The sequence below is a fragment of the Ursus arctos genome, unplaced genomic scaffold, assembly GCF_023065955.2.
Source record: "Ursus arctos isolate Adak ecotype North America unplaced genomic scaffold, UrsArc2.0 scaffold_17, whole genome shotgun sequence".
NCBI lineage: Eukaryota > Metazoa > Chordata > Mammalia > Carnivora > Ursidae > Ursus > Ursus arctos.
In genome coordinates, this window is record NW_026622841.1 from 55,650,039 (window position 1) to 55,669,257 (window position 19,219).

Consider the following 19,219-nt stretch of genomic DNA (forward strand, 5'->3'; position numbering starts at 1 on the left):
AACTCATGTTTTAGGTGGTGGGGTGGTTTCATTGAAAAACAAAGGGAAAAACACAAGGTACATAAAATGGGGGAGATGAAGAAAATGGGTATTTAGTTACTATTGCGTGGATTGAATCTGAGACCGCAGCTAACACAGTGTCTGGCACCTGCTGTCTTTCCCCAAGCAGCTCTGACCCAGCCTTCGAGAACCAGCTTCACCCTGATTTCCCAAAGCCACTGCTCCACATTCCCTTCCTATGGCCTGGATTTCATTCTTGCCTCAGCTCTGCCCCCAAAACTGTGAATGTAAGAACAACTACAGTGACGAGCTGTTTTCCTTATTTTAAACATCTGCATAATTACTGAACCGTGCATGTAGAGAAACTACCCTTTACACTTGCATCCGATGACCCTAACTCTTCCAAAATTCGCCACTAGTTAGAAGATTTTTTGTGTTTTATATTTCAAGGCATCCTTTTGTCCCACATACCCAAGACTGAGCTGTGTTCTGGAAAAAAATATGACATTGTTCTGCTGTGAAGAGGCAAAGAGGCAAAAGCAAAAGGCAGGAATGAAACACATGGGCAAACATTTCCCATGGGAAAGAATGTCACAGCTGAAAACAGATGCCTTCCTTGTCTCCCCGGCCCAAGCGCCACTTACTCTGTAGAATTACAGTTGGAGCCAGTGTTTGCAGAGCAAGCCGTTCCGTCCCCTCCTCTTGCTGTTATCTCTATGCCGAGACCGGCACAAGGAGAATCTGAGATCATTCAAAATTTAAACAGTGAATATAGCAATCAAAATGTCACTGGGTTAGAGGAAGGAATGAATAATTTAGCTCCCGAAAAGTTAACATTTAGAAAAGACCAGACTTGCACATTCCAGGAAGAAGGGACAGCCTGAAATAAGATGGTCCCCTCTCTTCCATTAGAAATAAATAAACTGACTCCAGAATCTGTATGTTAATTTCCCACAGTGTTTTGGCGGAGTACCGTCCCGACCCGAGAGCAGAGTGGCCTGACCCTTGACGGGGTGGACAGGAACAGTATTTGATTTCAGCTCATCCAGCACTTTCTGAGCTCGTACCAAGCCAGGCACGACTGGCTGCTGGGCATGCAGAGATGCAAAGACCCCCGCTGCCCTTGAGGTCTGGTGAGGCCCACGAGAAAGGCACAGGGAACACATGGCATGGGAGTGTGTAACAGAGCGGTGACAGGACAGTGGGAGGCCACTTGCCCAGGCTTGTGATTATGTCGGGTTGACGTCTGATAGAAAACCAAGATGACAGATGGTTATCTAAGAGGTGCCTGGGCTCTGGGGTATGACTGTCAGGGAGCCCCAGCAACCAGCAGCAAATTTGGAAATCAGGGTCAGGACCCGTGAGGACAGCCATGCTCTGACATCCCGCCATGACTATAGGTGTGCTGATTCTCTGCCCACAGTGTCCTCCACTGTCCACCTGAAAATCACTGCTTTTCCATGTGATGAGACATGGGCATCCGCTGAACCCTCCACGGTGGCCCTGACAGGCCTGAGTGATGGCTACTCTCCATTTCCAGCACTTTCTGTGTATACCAGCAGTGAACACATCCTGCTGTGAGGCCGCTAGCCTGGTGCACAAGCTGTTCAGCAGCAGCCAGCAAAGACCGTGTCTTACCTCCTCTGCACGCATGGGGCCAGGCGAGCGAGGCACTCAACAAATGTGTGTTAAAATGAATGAGTCTGAGCCCCACTTTGCTTAGTGGGAGCTCGTGGCTTCCACCGTAAGAACAAGAAAAAGCCAGACACTCTAAAAATATCATTACCTTTCTTGAGCCCATCAAAGAGGCGATGCCACCAGACCATGAAGTGAACATAACTTAAAAGGGTGACGAGCTGAGAAAAGGCAGGACACATAGCTGATTCGCCTTTGGTAGAGATGGAGGAACTCATGGCCGCTATGAGAAGCTAGTAGGAAGGAAATAGCTTGAAAGTTAACAGATTCTTAAGTGTGGCCCAAGTGTCACAGTTTAGAAGGATGAGGAGCTCTGGACACAAGAGGCGGTGGTCTGCACAGCTCTTTCTGTCATGTTGCCCTGGAACCTTTGTCGAACATCAGATGAATTTTGCTACTGGCCAAGATGGTGTAACAGGGACCAGATTAACCACTGAGCCATAAAACACTACAAACCTGGATGAAAATCTGTGACAGAATGGTTTCGACATTGGACAACAGGCAGCCCAGGAAAGCCATGGCCTCTGTCAGACATCATGAGAAAGTTTGGGGCCAGGCAGGTGACTGTGCCTATCACTGAGGAAAGACCCGAAGAACTGAGAGCCCCCATCTCCCCACACAAGCCTAACACAGAGGAACAAGCCACAGCCATCTTCTGGTGGGGGGCACAAGCATGGAGAGAGACCCCCTCTGTGGTGGACGTGTAGGAACCAATGAAGCAGGTGGAGGAAAGCCTCCGACCCCACAGGCCCTGCATGAAGCACCAGGTGACAGCTGCCCACTGAGGCAGAGAATGAAAATGCACGGTGGTGCCCTGAAGGTAACCAGAGCAACAACAGCCCCCAACCCAACCTGATTACACCCACTGGCCCCCACCTCTCACAGCCTGACAGAAGTGGGGTGCCCCCTTCCCCTCACTGGCATTCTGCCTTGGAAATTCTAGCTGCCTTCATCTCCCTGAATCCCCTCCTCTGACTCCTCCACTGAGGGAGAGCACCAGGCCCAGTTTGGGTCCCCCTCCCTGTGCTGCAGCTTGGAGACTCTCTAGGCGGTCAGCTGCAGCCATGGTAGGATGACCTCGTTCAACTCCCTTCTCTCAGGAATGACCTTCCTGCACCATCTGTTGTCCAATGTCAAAACCATTATCTCGTAGACTTTGTCCAGGTTTCTAGTGTCTTATGGCTCAATGGTAAATCTGGTCCCCATTACACCATCTTGGCCAGAAGCAAAAGTATGTTTGATTTTCTGCAAAGGTTACAAAGCAATACAATAGAGAAAGGAGAACCATTTCAATAAATGGTGTAGAAATAAGTGGATGTCCACATGGAAAAAATAAACCTCAGTACTTGCTCCCCCACCATTATGCAGAAAATGTTACCTGAGATGTACCATAAACCTAAATGTAAAAGTTAATGTCAATGTAATATAGCTTTTAAGGGAAAACATAAATCTTTATGACTCTGAGAGTAGGGAAACATTCCGTAGGCAGGAAACAGAAAATAGTGACCATAAAAGGAAAAAAAATGCAGAAATTAGACTTCACCAATATTAAAAACTTTTGCTCATCAAGGAACCGTTAAGAAAATAAATAGGCCAACCATAGGCTTAGATAAAATAGTCACAGAACTAAAGACTACTATCTAGGACAAATAAGGAACTCTTATAACTCAATAATAACAAGACAACCTGACTTTAAAGAGGTCAAAGGATATGATTAGATACTTTGCAAAGAAGTTTCACCAATGGCCAATAAACATGCAAAAAATTGCTGGATCGCATTAGTCATCAGGGAGATACAGATGATTGAAACCACAAGAGAGCAGTACTCAGCCACTGGCGTGCCTAAAATTAAAAACATCAGCTCCCACTGTGAAGCAACTGGAACTTGTATATTGTAGGGGGGCTGTATTGTGGCAGTTTTGTGTATGACTAAAACGTACACCTGCACTTTGGCTCAGCAGTTCCATTCTAGGCGTTTCTCCAAGTGAAATGAAACGTACATCCACAAAACTTACAAAAGAATGGAGATGGGTAATATCCTGAACTGGGGACTCCCAGGTGTCCTTCCATGCAGAGATGGACATACAAATTGCTGTAGATTCACACAGTGTGATACTTGTCAGCAAGAAAAATGAACAAATGACCAGCACACAGCACATCGCGGATGAATCTCAAAATTGTGCTGGGTGAGAGAAGCCAGACCAAAAAGAACATGTACTACTGTACATGGATCGCAGACACGAGATGGCTATAAACCAAGTCTCACCCCGAAGCCTCCCTCTTCCCGAGTCTCCCCTGTGCATTACACCAGTATCACATCCCTGCCTGAAGTCCCTCGACCACCTGCTAGTCAACACGGGCTCTTCCGCCTGACGTTCAAGACCTTTGTGCAGATGGATCCCACCTGCTTTCTAACCTTTTCTTCCGTGCTCCTTCTCATGAGCTGCTCCTCAACCCAGTGGAACCATGTGCTGCTTCCCAGACTTACTCTCACTCTGCCTGTACAGTACTGTACTGTACTGTAGGACTCCATTTCTTTGACATTCTGCAGCCATGGTAGGATGACCTCGTTTGACTCCCTTCTCTCAGGAATGACCTTCCCGCACCGTCTGTTGTCCAATGTCAAAACCATTATCTCGTAGACTTTGTCCAGGTTTCTAGTGTTTTATGGCTGTAGAGAAAAGTGGTGAACGTATGAGAAAAAGAAAAGTCACTGTCAAAAAAAAAAGGTGGGGGTATCTTACAAAAGAAAAAGCTCAGATTGGCAGTGCGTCTGGCAAGGGAGGAACTGGAAACCAGCAGAGAAAGGGCATGAGGGTCGGTGAATGTTCTGTCGCTTGGGAGGTAGGAGCTTATGTTACACAGATTAAGGCAATTACCAAAACTCAAGAAGTGAAAACCTTCTAGATTTGAGCCTTGCTTTGATTGTAAATTTTACCTCAAAAGAAAAAAACAAAAACAAAAACAGAAACTCATCCAAAAATGTCCCATTGATGGATGGGGAGAGGGATAGATGAATAGATAAGTATGGGATAAAACAAGGGTAGCAGATATGAATAGCGAAGTCAAGGGGCTTGGGTGGATGGGCTACTAGATGGTTACTATAAAATTCCTTCAACTTTTCTTTCTGTCTGAACATTTCATGATATAAATTGATGGGGAAATTTTTGTTCAATTAGCCAGGCAAGATGCTAGCCTCACATAGGCCCGGGGAGGAGGGCAGGGACTGAAGCACCCGGGTTATAGGACAGGACGAGCGAGATAAACACAGGAGTCCCCAGCAACCACAGCCTTTGTTGACCAGCTTCTCATTGTCCTTGGACCCAAAGGGAGCACTCCTCCAAAGTCAGCTCTTTTAAACAGGAAAATTTACCGTAGACAAAGTAGCTTAAAAAAAAAACAAAAAACAAATAACCTAGAATTATCTTGACAAAGTCTGGCAGGGCATATGAGGAGCTGGCCTGAAAGGACAGGCAGAAAAGGATAGAAAGGGACCATGACCTTTTCAAGAACTCAGGGGTTGGCAACTCTTCAATTCCTAATGCTGGGGGATGATAAATTATTCAAATGAAGTACACTCCTGCCTTCCACTGTCTGTAGACGAGAATATTGATTCTGCCATTATTCACCCACAGAGGTCTTTGCCGGAGGATGCCAATGGGAAATGGAAGAGCAACAACACTTCTCTTGGGATATTTTACCCCTGCTTTTCCCTGAGTTTCGTTTGCTCTTCTGCAGGCTCCAGATTTGAACCATTCTTCCAGCCCCGTCAAACAACCGCGTAAAGATCCACCCTCTACATACGTGCCCCCAGTGTGCTCGGGATTTCAGGCAACAAAGGATGGATTTAAGACCCTGCCCCCGCCCCCCATCCCCACACATGCCCTCTCACTCTGCCTGTACAGTACTGTACTGTACTGTAGTGTGCCATTATCTGATCTGCAGATCAGCGCTTTTTAAACTTTGATGTGCACAAGTTCTCCCTGGGGATCTTGTCAAAATGCAGGTTCTGGTTCCCTCGGTGGAATCGACTGGTCAGTCAGCCTTTCTAACCAGCTCCCAGGTGAGGCCGGTGCTGCTGGTCGTGGATAGCAGACACGAGATGGCTATAAACCAAGTCTCACCCCGAAGCCTCCCTCTTCCCGAGTCTCACCTGTGCATTACACCAGTATCACATTCCTGCCTGGAGTCCCTCAACCACCTGCTAGTCAACACAGGCTCTTCCGCCGACGTTCAAGACCTTTGTGCAAATGGATCCCACCTGCTTTCTAACCTTTTCTTCCATGCTCCCTTCTCATGAGCTACTCCTCAACCCAATGGAAAAATGTGTTGCTTCCTAGACTTACTCTCACTCTGCCTTCATTTGGCTGTTTCTTCTACTTGGAAGGTTCTTGTCCAACTCCTTGAAAATGCAGCTCAAATACCACCTCCTCTATGAAGCCCAATGCAGTTCTTGCTGCTAGAAGTCATCTTTTTCCCTCCAGCCTCTGGTGTCCCTTTGTACCTACCTCTCTAAGGATGTTATCACTAGGTTTCTTTTTGTATGACTTCTGACCATGTCTGTTGTCTGATCTATACCACTATGTGCTCTATACTCCCTTAGGGCAAATTCTCATTGGATTTATGCTTGTAGCCTATAGACATCTAGCACAAGGCTCTGTACACTTGGACATAATTGTGTGTGTTTATTAGTTAATTTTATTGGGGTGTAATATAAGTCAGTAAACTGCATAGGTTTTAAGTGCACTGTTCATTGAATTTTACACCTGGTAACCACTAGCCAGTCGAGAGCCATCACCCCAGAATGTTCCCTGATTCCCTGTCCAGCCACTCCCCACCTGCACCCTGTCCCTGGCCAGAATATAAGTGCTCATACTTCCATCACCCTTGATTTGTCTCTCTGAACGTCATGCAGATGGAATCATACTGTATGTGCTCTTGTCTAGCGTCTTCAGTTCAACGCCATATGTTGGAGCCTCCTCCATGTCGCTGCATGTTGGAAACAGCATCTCAAAGATGTCACCGCTGGTGGAAATGGGAGCCCACTTTGCTGCAGTCAAAACCGCCTGGGGGCTTCCCTGTGATGTGGGGTTTTGGACGTTTGGTGCTTGTCGCCTACCTGCTGTCAGGTTGTTCACAAAGTCACTGAGTGCCCTTGAAGCCCTGCCACTCTCTCTTACTGGCCCTTCTGCCTCCCGCCATTTACCCTGTGCCTTCCAGCTCCTTCAACAAAGAGAGAGCCCCTGCCTGCTTTCCCACCATCTCCTGAGACCGTGCTATCCAGCTCCAAGGTTCTGTGCCCCCAGAAGGGAGGGTCTCCCTCTGTCAGGAGAAGATGTCATCTCCATTTGTTCTCTGCAAATCTGTTTTCCTTCTTTGAGGCTGGGGGTAGCTCATCTGTTGAAGCTCCGTCAGGCCCCTGAGCCCAAGTCCTGCTACAGCTTATGTCCATGCTTTGCCAGGAAGCAAGTGTGACCAGTAAGGAAGAGGCAGATGGACCTGGAGTGCTCTCAGCCCAGCTGCCACCACATGACCCAGCCATGGCAGTGATGGACTGATAGATTCTCTCAGTCTGGGTCTTGGAGTACATTTGGGCCAACAGGCCCATCACAGTGACCACAGTGGGCTTATTCTCATTCTTTGCATCAACATCAGAACCACCACTTTGTGCCTTCACGTGATAGGGTAAGAATGAGGTCCAGACTAAGCAAGTTCCAAATCACTTCTCCAAAATAGGGGATCCAGGCCTGCACCCCCCAACACTGTGACGTTTGGCTAAAATGTGAAGGAAGAAGTCAGGTGTCACCCCCGGTGAATATCTGAATCTGGGAAGAACAAGGAAAGGGAGCCAGTGGATCAGGGCTGTGTCATTTTGTGCTCTGCAAAAATTGTGGTTAAAATATACTGTCTTAGTCAGCTCAGGCTGCTATAACAAATACACCACAGACCGGGGGTTTAAAAAACAAACATTTATTTCTCACAGTTTTGGAGGCTGGGAAGTCTAAGGCCAAGACCTGGCAAATCCATTGTCTAGGGAGGCTCTCTTCCTGGTTTGTGGATGGCTGTCTTCTTGCTGTGTGCTCGGGTGGTGAAGAGCAGAGAGGGGGCAGGCTGTCTCCTGTCTCTTCTTACGGGGGCACTAATCCCATCAAGAGGGCAACACCCTCATGACCTAATTGCCTCCCAAAGGCCCCACCTCCAAATACCTTCACATTGGGAATAGGGTTTCAACATAAAAATTTGGGGGTCTCAACTATTCAGTCCATAGTATATACATTACAGAAAATTTTCCATCGTAATCATTTTTAAGTGTAGAGTTCAGTGGTGTTTTGCACTTCTTCAGATGTCATTTGCTGAGTGCTCTTCCAAGACACGCACTCCCTTAATCCTTGCAGACCTGTGAAGTAAGTGCCGTTATCCCTGTGTCTTAGGAAACTAAGGCCCAGAGCGGGTGACAGTTACATCGGGCAAATGGTGGATCTTGGGTTTAAACCCTATCTGTCTGCTGCAGGCTGGTCCCCTACCGCTTTATTGCCTGCCTTTCTGTCTGGCTCCTTGAAGGTAATTTCAATGTCTCCGATCTCATATATCCCGTCAAAGTGCTTACAATGCTGACCACAAAGTCCTTCCATCTCATCACAGTCCTTCCGTCTCAGCACTTACGGAAAGGGAGGCAGGAAGGAGATGGTGTCTTTCCCCTCCCTGCCAAGGGGCATTCAGCCTTGTGTGCACCCCTCCACCACCATCTGCTTTGGCCTGTGTGGTGTGACTTGAGATTTGCAGGATACCGACAAGGCCTATCCAAAAATGTTTTCCATTCCAGGGTTGTTATGTACCTCAAATTCTTACCAACAGTCCCCTGCGCTAGAGTTCTATTAAAGTGCAAACATATAATAAAAAGGAAGACAGATGAAGCCACTATCTTCTATTAATATTGTGGCCATTTTGTATAATAAATGACCCAGCCCAGAGCTGAGCCTACTGGGGTGGACCTGGGGCCAATTATTTCAGAGCGAGGACAGAAATTAAGAAGAAAACTGCAGCTCCAGATTCCACCTGAGGGCCCAGGGCCGTTTGAGGTGCTATAGTGAATTATTGCTTCACAGATGGAGCACACAGGGAGCGGGGAAAGCTGAAAGCAGCAAAGATGAGATTTAGCTACTTCAGAATTGTGATGGGCACTTGTGTGGTGAAGATGTTTGGAATCAAGCAGTACAGAGTTTGCCAGTCACCAGCCGTGTGCCCCTGGGCAAGCTGCTGGAACCATCCAGATCTCCATTTCCATTGACCACAAATCAGAGATTTTAATGCCCTCCCTCCAAGGGCTGTGAAGAAGACCCATTGTCTGGACAGGTATAGTGTCTCATGCAGAGGAGGTATCTGGCATAGAGATGGTGCCTGGAGGTGTTCAAGAAATGGCACCTCTCATGCTGCTCAAAAACTCTATCAGAAAGTCTGTGGATGCTGGAGATGGACAAGGACCACAGGTGTCCCAATTCTGCTCACACCACGGTGAGTGGGAGCCTCTGTCTCAATCAGCTGTGTCTTTGGCTTCCCCACCAGCTCTGGAGGTGGACCTATGTGGGACGGTCCAGCTTCTTAGCATTGGTGGAAATAGCCATGACTTCTCAGTGTGGGAAATATTGTTATGATTTGGTTTGTTTGGTTTGGTTTCCTACTATAAACCAGTGATGAGAGCACCATGGAAGATCTCCCCCCTCCAAAGTTAGCTGAGGAATGAGCCAGTCAACCCAGAGAACGTCAAGATAGTGGCTAGCCTGGGAAAGGCTAATCACACTCTCAGTGCAGGACTAAAGAGTCTTCCCTAAAAAGCCAGCAGTGACCTTTAACTAGTACACATTGAAGTAAACACATTGAAGTAAATCAAGAGTAAAGGGAAATTAGAATTGACAAGACATTTTTCAGAAACTCTGAGTGATGGAGCGTCCAGAGAAGAGTGACACCCTGTGGCTTCAGGGTCCACAGTAACCACCTAGATCTCAGATGATATTTCAGGAGTGATATAAAAAGTTTCCTTCCTCCCTCAGGAAGGTCTAGGATGTCCCAGGGAAAGAGGAGCCCAGCAGCAGCCTGGGGATTCCAAGCTGCGTCTAGGGCCAGTCTGGGAAGCAGATTCCAGAAGCCCTCAGAGTCTGATCTCTCTCTCTTTCTCTCTCTCCCCGCTTTCCCACAGGAGAGGGTGGGGGTGAGTAGGAAAAGCCCTCGTTGGGCAGCGGCCTGGCACACAGCGAGCGGGACAGGGAAAGGGCAGGCCTTTCAATTGTGAACCTGAGCCCCACAGTCTAGCAGTCCTAGTTGAAAAGTTAATTCAAAAGCAAACCAAGCCTCAACAAACAATCCAAGAACCAAGGAGTTCTGGCCATCTGAAGGCCAAACTACAGGAGGCAGTTAATCCATGAGTGGATCCAAGACCAAAACCATACTGAAGTCATAAGGCCAAGGTACTTCTAACCAATGTAGCCCAAAGAGGAGCAAGATGAAGGTAGACAAGGAGTGATTTTGGAACCCACAAACAAGTCAGATGCCCAGCTGCCTATGGCCCATAGTGGAGCCATACAATATGCCTTTCAACTTACGCAAGTTAAACCTTTTGCAGTGGGCAGTGAGTGAAAGAAAACACAACGTACTAGCGCCAGCAGCACACCTCACCCAGTGGACAAGTTCCTTGGAATGAGCAGTGCTGTTCCCATGGACAATCGCTGTGCCCAGGACAGCATACCTCGTGAGCATCTAGACAGCCTGGAAGTGATGTTATTGGTATAGATCCATATTTTTCATAAAAAAAATTGTCCCTAAATGCAGACCAATCACTGCATCTGGTGCTCAAACCCAACTCCCTCTCCACTCCCCACTGTCAAAAAGCAGTCAGGTCTAACACAAAAGAGGAAACCAGCTGTGATTAACTTACTGAGATGTGTCACTCAATGTAATTTTAGGGTGATACAAAGATTTTCAAGGCTAATTTTGACGATGTGCAACTTTTACCATATGTACTAGCCAGACAACCTAAATCCTATTTAAATCCAATCTACATTTGATTCCTGTGAATGCATGGAGTGGATGGCAGATCCCAAAGGTGAAAAGCATAGTCAGGCTTGCGACAGAGACACTTAAATCTACCTAGACCTACATGGAATCTGAAAGGTGTAGGGGAGTAGAATCTGCCAAAGTCAAAAAAGAGTGGGCACTACCATTCAATGGGGAAAGAACCGTCTTTTCAACAAATGGTGTTGGGAATATTGGATATTTACATGCAAAAGAATGAAATTGGACCCTTCCTTTATATCATATATAAAAAAAATAAATCAAAATGGATCAAAGGCCTAAACAGAAGAGCTAAAAGTATTAAATTTTAGAGGAAAACATAGGAGGAAATCTTCATGACATTAGATTTGGCAGTGATTTCTTGGATATGACACCAAAAGCACAAGCAACAAAAGAAATAATAGATAAATTAGACTTCATCAAAATTTTAAAACTTTGTGCATCAAAAGACATTATCAACAGAGTGAAAGGCAGCTCACAGAATGGGAGAAGATATTTGCAAATCATCTATCTGTTAAAGGATTACTATCCAGAATATATAAAGAACTCTTACAGCTCAAGGATAAAAACAAAAACAAACAACAAAATCCAATTAAAAAATGGGCAAAGGACTTAAGTAGACATTTCTCCAAAGAAGACATACCGATGGCCAAGAAGCATGTGAAAAGATGTTCAACAGGATAAGTCATTAGGGAAATGCAAATCAAACCCACAATGAGATACCACTTCACACCCATTAGGATGGCTATCATTAAAGTAAAAAAGAAGAAAAAGAAAACAACAAATGTTGGCAAGGATGTGGAGAAATTAGCACCCTGGTGCGTTGCCACTGTGGAAAACAGTATAACAAATCCTAAAAATATTAAACAGAGGATTACCATATGATTCAGTAATTCCACTTTTAGTGGAATTATTGGTATTGTTCCATGGGTATAAAGTTTCTGTTGGGAAGATGAAAAATTTGTAGAGATGGAGGTACAATAATGTGTATCTACTTAATACCATTGGACTGCACACTTAAAAATGGCTAAAATGGTAAATTTTATGTTAGGTATCATACCTAACACAAGGTATTAAAGTCTACCACAAGGATATTAAAAAAAGAAAGAAAGAAAGAGTTGTTACTATGTAACCAGTAGTAGCCCCCTGCTGCCAGCACCATAGGGGAATCCCTGGTCTCTAAATCCCCTTCAGGCAGGGTGATTTGCTGCTGGAATGTTCCCTGCCCAGGGAAGACTGGTGCAGAAAGTCTATAGGGTTGTCTGGAGGTGACAGGCAAACCGTCATCTGGAAGAAACGGGACGGCAGAGGCCACAGAGAGAAGGTGAGACTCACAGGGACTTTAAACCTTTACTCCTGACCCTGACTTCCCCAGAGATGAGCCACTCAACCAAAACTCTGTTCTTCCAATGCTTCCCATTCCACCAGCCTTGTTCTCTTGAACTCCCCAGCCGCTTTTCCAAGTCTGCAGCCTCAGACCGGCACCAATGACAAATTGTCAGCCTCAAATTCAGCCCAGGTTTTTATACTTGTTCAACCTCTGGGATCTCTGCTCCTGATTAAAAGGCTTTTGCTGAAAGAATGCTAGCGCCGCCTGGACCACATCTTGGGAAGACAGTCCATCCGTGCTCCTGTCTCAGCACCGAGATCATAAATCACCCAGGGAGGGGCTGGGGCCGCATCCTGGCCAGCGATCGATGGTGCTAATGGCTTCTGGTCCATTAGGGACGGAAGGGTTCCAGCCTGGGCAAGGCAGCAGCATATTGCTTACCAGCCCCGCCAGGCAAAGATGCTGGGAATGTTGTTGGTAGTTTCCTGAGCACTCAGGGCAAGACTCAGCAGAAAGTAAAAAACCTCTCTCGTCCCTCTGACCACTCTGTCCTTTGCCAGATTCCTTGCCCTTCCTAGTCCTAAGGAGACAACTGCTCCTTAAAAATCAGCCCGTGAAGCATTTTTCTTGCTTGTTCCTTTAGTAGAACTGTCTGTTTAAACTGTTGTCCTTCTACCAAGAATGCAGGCCACTCCGGTGAATTATCGTCACAGAGCCCTTTCAGTGGACCAATCGGGGGGCCGGGCCCCCGGAGACAGCACGGTGGCAGATCCAGCCTATGCCAAGCTGCATGTGAAGTCGTCCCAGTGTGGTCCAGGAGAGCAGTTCTTAGGAATCCCAGCAAGGATGGCTTACTCTGGAAAATAAGCTCAATGGTTAGCAAAAATGACTATTTTCTCCTTGTTAATGAGTACCACGAGAAAATAATGTACCTCTGGATCTCCTCATTGTTTCAGTTACGACGCTCCAATACCACACAGTTATGTCAGTTTCACTCCCGAGCACCTCGTGTTATCCAGGCACCAAGATCCTATTTACTGAGTCATAGTCATTTAAGCCAGTCTTTTAGCAGTTGGGATTTATGCAAATCTTCGTCTGTAGTGGTATCGAAATCCAAGATCCCCAAAGCAAATGAGGGCAATGGCTGGAATTTCTCTATCCTCTGGGGAAAACCTTTGGGGAACAATGACAGAATAAAATAGGAGAGGGCCTGGATTCTATTTGCATCGTAAAGCCAACAGTTGAACAAAGCCCTGACTTCCCATCTTGATGTGTTACCGGGTCTGAATCATGCTGGCACATGCCCCATCTGTCAGGTATAATGATGGCGTTTTGAATGGTCTGATTGTAGCCCCAGGATTAAAGCCCAGCTGAGTAATGTGGTGTTGAGTTAAGACATGCCCACTATAAAGAGACTGTTCTTCTCCTTCACAACCAAAGCATAGACAGAGCTCTTTCTGTTCATGGTTGAGCCCTGTCTTCAGATCTGTTGCTAATAGGGAAACAAGCCCTTCTTCTGTTTGTTCTTTTAATAGCCTCGTCTCTGACCTTTCCATCTTCAGATATTCAGCATTAAAATGACATGATTGAAATTTGCTGTAAATATTGCAAATAGTTGTGTTTTTTTCTTTCAAAATGGTCATGATTATGAGCAGGGTAATACAACAATACCACCCCTCCTGAAACCAACTAAAAATATTTTAAACAGCTTTCCCACTCATCCTAGGGTCTGTCACCCCTCCTATCTGAGATGTAAAGCAGAATTTTTAAGACTTTGAACTCCATGATTCAGACATACCTGGAGTCACATCACAGCTCTGGAAATTACTATGGAGTGTGGCAGTTATAAAACATGTCATCAAAATTTTAACACACTTCCCATCAAGAGTTGAGGTCAATGTCCTTGACTCTTGAATCCGGGCTCTGTGACTGCTCAACCAATAAAATGCAACAGGGGTATTGGTAACCGTTTCTAGACCCAGGCCCTAAGAAACCAGCAGCTTCTGCTTCCTGTCTCTTGGGATGCCCCTTTCTCCTTCTAAGAACCCAGTCGCCATGACATGAAGAAGCAGAACAGCCCGTAGAGGAGCTCATGAAGAGAGGACGCATGTTTTCAGGACCCCGGAACCAGCTGAGCTGTCAGCCAATAGCCCGCCCTGTGACAAAGCCATCTCAAAAGTGGTCACCTAGCTCCCAGGCTACTCCAAACATTCATGCACAAGTTTTTGTGTAGATCATTGTTTTCATTTCTCTTGGGTATGCACCTAGGACCTGAACGGGGAGGTCATATGGTAACTCTATGTATGACCATTTGAGGAACTGACAACCAATTATCTATATCAGTTGCATTATTTTACATTCCCACTAACAATGCTGGAGTGTTCTAATACACCATGTCTTTGCCAAACCCTTTTATTATCTGTCTTTGTGATTAGAGCTCTCTTAGTGTGTGTGAAGTGTATCTCGTGTGGTTTTGGCTGCACTTCCCTCATGGCTAATGGTGTTGAACATCTTTCCATGGGCTTCTTGGTTGGTCATTTGCTTATCTTGTTTGGAGAATATCTACTCTGATTCTCCACCTGTTTTTAAATTAGGTTATATGTCTTTTTATTTTTGAGTTGTAACTGTTCTTTATATATTCTAGGTATCAATCCTTTACCAGATATATGATTTACAACTATTTTCTCCCATTCTGTAAGTTGTCCTTTTTTACGTCTCTTGATGATGTCTTTTGAACCACAAAGGTTTTGAATTCTGATAAAGTTCAATTTGTCAGTGTTTTCTTTGGTTGCTTATGCTTTAGGTGTCATATCTAAGAAATCATTACCTAATCCAAAGTCACAAAGATATACACCTATGTTGTTTTTTTCTTAAGAGTGTTATAGTTTTAGCTTAGTTTTTTTAAATCCATTTGGGGTCAATTTCTATATTTGGTGTTTGGTAGATCATCTAATTTCATTCTTTTACAAGTGGATATCCAGTTATCCAAGAACAATTCTTTGAAAAGACTAATCTTTTCCCTATGGAATGGCCTTAGAACCGACTGAAAGAAAATTAACTGCAAATGTGTCTATTCCATTGACCTATATGTCTGTCTTTATGCTAGTACCACACTGTCTTGATTACTGTAGCTTTAAAATCAGTTTTTGGTTCAAGAAATTAGTCTTCTAATTTCGTTCTTTTTCAAGAATGTTTTGGCTCTTCTGAGTCCCTTGTGTTTCCATATGAATTTTAGGATCCTCTTCTGAATATCTGCAAAGAACCCAGCTAGAATTCTGATGGGGATGGCAGTGAATGACTCTGCAGTGAATCCCCCCACAGTGCTGACATCTTGACAATATATTAAGTCTTCTGATCCTCTAACCTGAAATATCTTCTCATTTATTCAGATCTTCCTTAATTTCTTTCAACAATGTTTTGTAGTTTTCTGAGTAGACATTTTGTTTTGTTAAATTCATTCTCAAGTCTTTTATTCTTTTTTGATGTAAAAAGAGCCGTTCTTGCTCTTTAGGCTGTATTGCGAAGCCCTTCCCCGCCAAGAGCTTTATTTTACACAGGTATGTCAGTTAGTTGGGAGTTTCAGACTTCTCTGGCTAAGTCTCAGCTCTTTCACAATTAATAGACTGGAAATAAACCCCATGATAAAGATCTTCTCCTGCCCTGATCTAGTAGGTTCTAAACAAATTCTAGTAGGTTCTAAACACTTTCAAGAGACTTATTTTTTTTATTTCAGAAAATGCTTGACCACTGCCACCCTCTTTCTGCTGCTCCTGGGGCTGCTTTGTGCTTGTTCAGTGCTAACCTGGTCCCTTTTTTGTGAAGCTGCAGCTAAGAAGATCACGGGGCTCACCATAGCCAATGAAGAGCCAAGGAATGAGTCAAGACCGAGAACTACGATCGTATTAATTTGAAGCTGGCAAGCCAGGATGGTTCTGTAGTGCAGTTTAGGGTTAAGAGGCATATGCTACTTAGTAAACTGATGAAAGCCTATTGTGAATGACAGGGTTTGTCGATGATGCAGATCAGATTTTGATTTGACAGGCAGCCAATCCATGAAACAGACACACCTGCACAGTTGGAAAGAGATGAGGAAGATACAACTGATGTGTTCCAGCAGCAGATGGGAGGTGTCTACTAAAAAGGGAATCTGCTGCTTCATTCCAGAACTCCATTCCTCCAGACTAAGAAGAAAGACATTCTCAGTTAGAAAACTGCAATTTGGTTCCACCGTATCCTGCCTAGTATCATATCCTATAGTATAGTTTTCTCTATTCTTTCATTTCCCCCCTCCCCATTCTTTTGTTATACATAAAGTTGCTGTATGTGCATAAGCATACTGGCTTTTGTCATTGTTGTTGTTGTTGTTTAATAAATGGCCAATTGTATGTTTTGATCGACATCAAATGGAGATGGGTTGGAGAAAAATACTGCTTCTGTGGAAATAGCTCCTTTCTCCATTCATGGCATGCTCACTCAGCTCTTCTCTTTGTATTCCAGTAAGTTATTTTGCTTTTAGTCTTTAACAACAACAAAAAAAGAACAATATAAAAATTCTTCCACACTCTGTTTAATTGGAGAATTTTAATGTTTTTCATTTATCGTTGTAAAACCAAGGATAATTTTACAACTTTTTTTGTATGTAGCTGTTATATGTAGGGCAAGCTGATTTTAAGTACGGATAAATTACTCTAAAAGAAATGATAGTTTCCTAGATAGCTTGCCTTCAAGTCATGCATCTTGTTGTTTGAATAAACTACTTGTTAAAAAAAAAAAGGAAAATGCTTTTTTACTTCTGTATCTTAGCTCAAATGTAATTAGCAGGAAAATGAAATGTGGTTCATTATGTGTTTTCTGAGACCTGTGCTAAATAACCTTATTTTAAAGAAAAATAAGGCAGAAATCTTTCCCCAGATGCTTTCCTCGCCGCAGAGTCTGCTCTTTGGGCTATTTCTGTCTGCCCTTTCAGCAGCAAGATGTTCAGCGGCAGCATATGTGAATTTCAAGTTTCTCTTTGTTGGGAATAATTAGAAAAAGCATGAACTGGAGCTCAGAAATAGAAAAGAGAGATGATATAAGAGAAGAGCAGTAGGAATTCTGCCAAGAAGACTTGAGAGGAATGAAGGGAGCAAGAGAAAGGCTGTACCTGGAACGGTACAAATGTCAAGAGGTAGCTCCCTCTCAGGAGACCTGCACCCAGGGGGTGTGGACTGCCTGCGACGTCAGTCATCAAAACCAGAGTGGGACCAAAGTGGGCTTCTTTTCTCTTTAATGAAAAGTTTCAAATACACAAAATAAAACAGAGTAAGTATTTTGTCATAATGAACAAATATAATAAACCTCCCTGTGCCTGTCACCCCAAATTCAACAGCCATCAACTCATGACCAAACTTGTGTCTGCTATGAACCTAATCCCGCAGCCCCACACCCGATTATGTGGAAGCAAATCCCAGATTATATTATTTCATCCATAAATCTTCATTATGAGTGATCCTATCTATGCATGTATATATCCATTATCACACCTTTGAAAAGTAATAATTTTTCTTAACATTATAAACTATTCAACCAGGGTTCCAATCTCCCCATTATCTCAAAAGTTTTTCTTTGAATTTTATCTGAATCAGGATCATATAAAGTCCATATGTTGCAGTTGGTAAATGTTTCTCTTAAAGTCTTTTAATCCGTATTTCAGTGAAGTTTCGGGCACACACTTCTTAGCATGTGAATAGCCTGCAACAGGACAAGATAAATGTATCATCGTCCTGTGGAAACTGTAGGGTAAGGAAAGTCTTGGACACTTTTAACAACCAAATGCTAATCACATATAAATTTCACATATCATAGAATCAGAAGTGTAAAAATATAACTTCATTTTATTAATTTTTATTATAATTTTATTTATTACTGAAGTACAGCTGACATACAATGTTATATTAGTTTGAGGTGTGCAACAGTGATGTGATAATTCTGTACGTTGCTGAGTGCTCACTGTGAGTGCAGTCACCATCTGTCACCACACAGTGTTATTACAATTTTATTGACTATATTCCCTAGGCTGTACTTTTCATCTCCGTGACTTATTTATTTCATAACTGGAAGTTTGTACCTCTTACTCCCCTTAATCTATTTCACCCACTCCCCACTCCCCAACCACAGAAACTACCAGTTTGTTCTCTGTATTTAAGAGTCTGTTTGGTTTTTTGTTTGTTCATTTCTTCATTTGTTTTGTTTTTTACATGTAAGTGAAATCATATGGTATTTGTCTTTCTCTGTCTGACTTATTTCACTTGGCCTAATACCCCCTAGGTCCATCCATGTTGTTGCAAATGTCAAGATCTTATTCCTTTTTGTGGATGAATAATATTTCATTATGTATATACCACACCGTCTTTATCCATTTTTCTATCAGTAGACACTTGCGTGGCTTCCTATCTTGCTTATGGTAAACAATGCTGCACTAAACACAGGGGTGCCCATAACTTTTCAAATTAGTATTCTCCTTTTCTTTGGATAAATACCCAGTAGTGACATTATTAAATCATATCGTATTTCTAATTTTTTGAGCAACCTCCTTACTGTTTTCCACAGTGGCTGAACCAACTTCTATTTCCACGAATAGAGCACAAGTGTTCCGTTTCCCCACATCCTCATCAGCACTTATTATTTGTTGTCTCTTTAATACTAGCTTTTCTGACAGGGGTAAAGCAATATTGTGGTTTTGATTTGCATATCCCTGATGATTAGTGATGCTGGGCATCTTTTCATGTGTCTGTTGGCCATCTGGATGTCTTCGGGAAATATCTATTCAGGTCTTCTGCCCATTTTTTAAATCAGATTGTTTGTTCTTTTGGTCTTGAGTTGTATAAGTTCTTTATATATTTTGGATATTAACCACTTATCAGCTATATCATTTGCAAATATCAACCCATTCTTTAGGTTGCCTTTTTGTTTTGTTGATGATTTCCTTTGCTGTGCTAAATCTTTTTATTTTGATGTAGTCCCACTAGTTTAATTTTACTTCTGTTCCACTTGCCTGAGAAGACAGATCCATAAATATGTTGCTAAGGCTGATGTCCAAGAGACTCCTGCCTATGTTTTCTTTTAGGAGTTTTATGGTTTTAAGTCTCA

General features: G+C 43.8%; 1 pseudogene; it reads left to right on the forward strand.

Moving 5' to 3' along the window:
* The first annotated feature begins 12,772 nt into the window (after window positions 1-12,772).
* On the forward strand, window positions 12,773-16,229 carry LOC113253179 (small ubiquitin-related modifier 2-like; annotated as a pseudogene).
* Window positions 16,230-19,219: the final 2,990 nt, after the last annotated feature.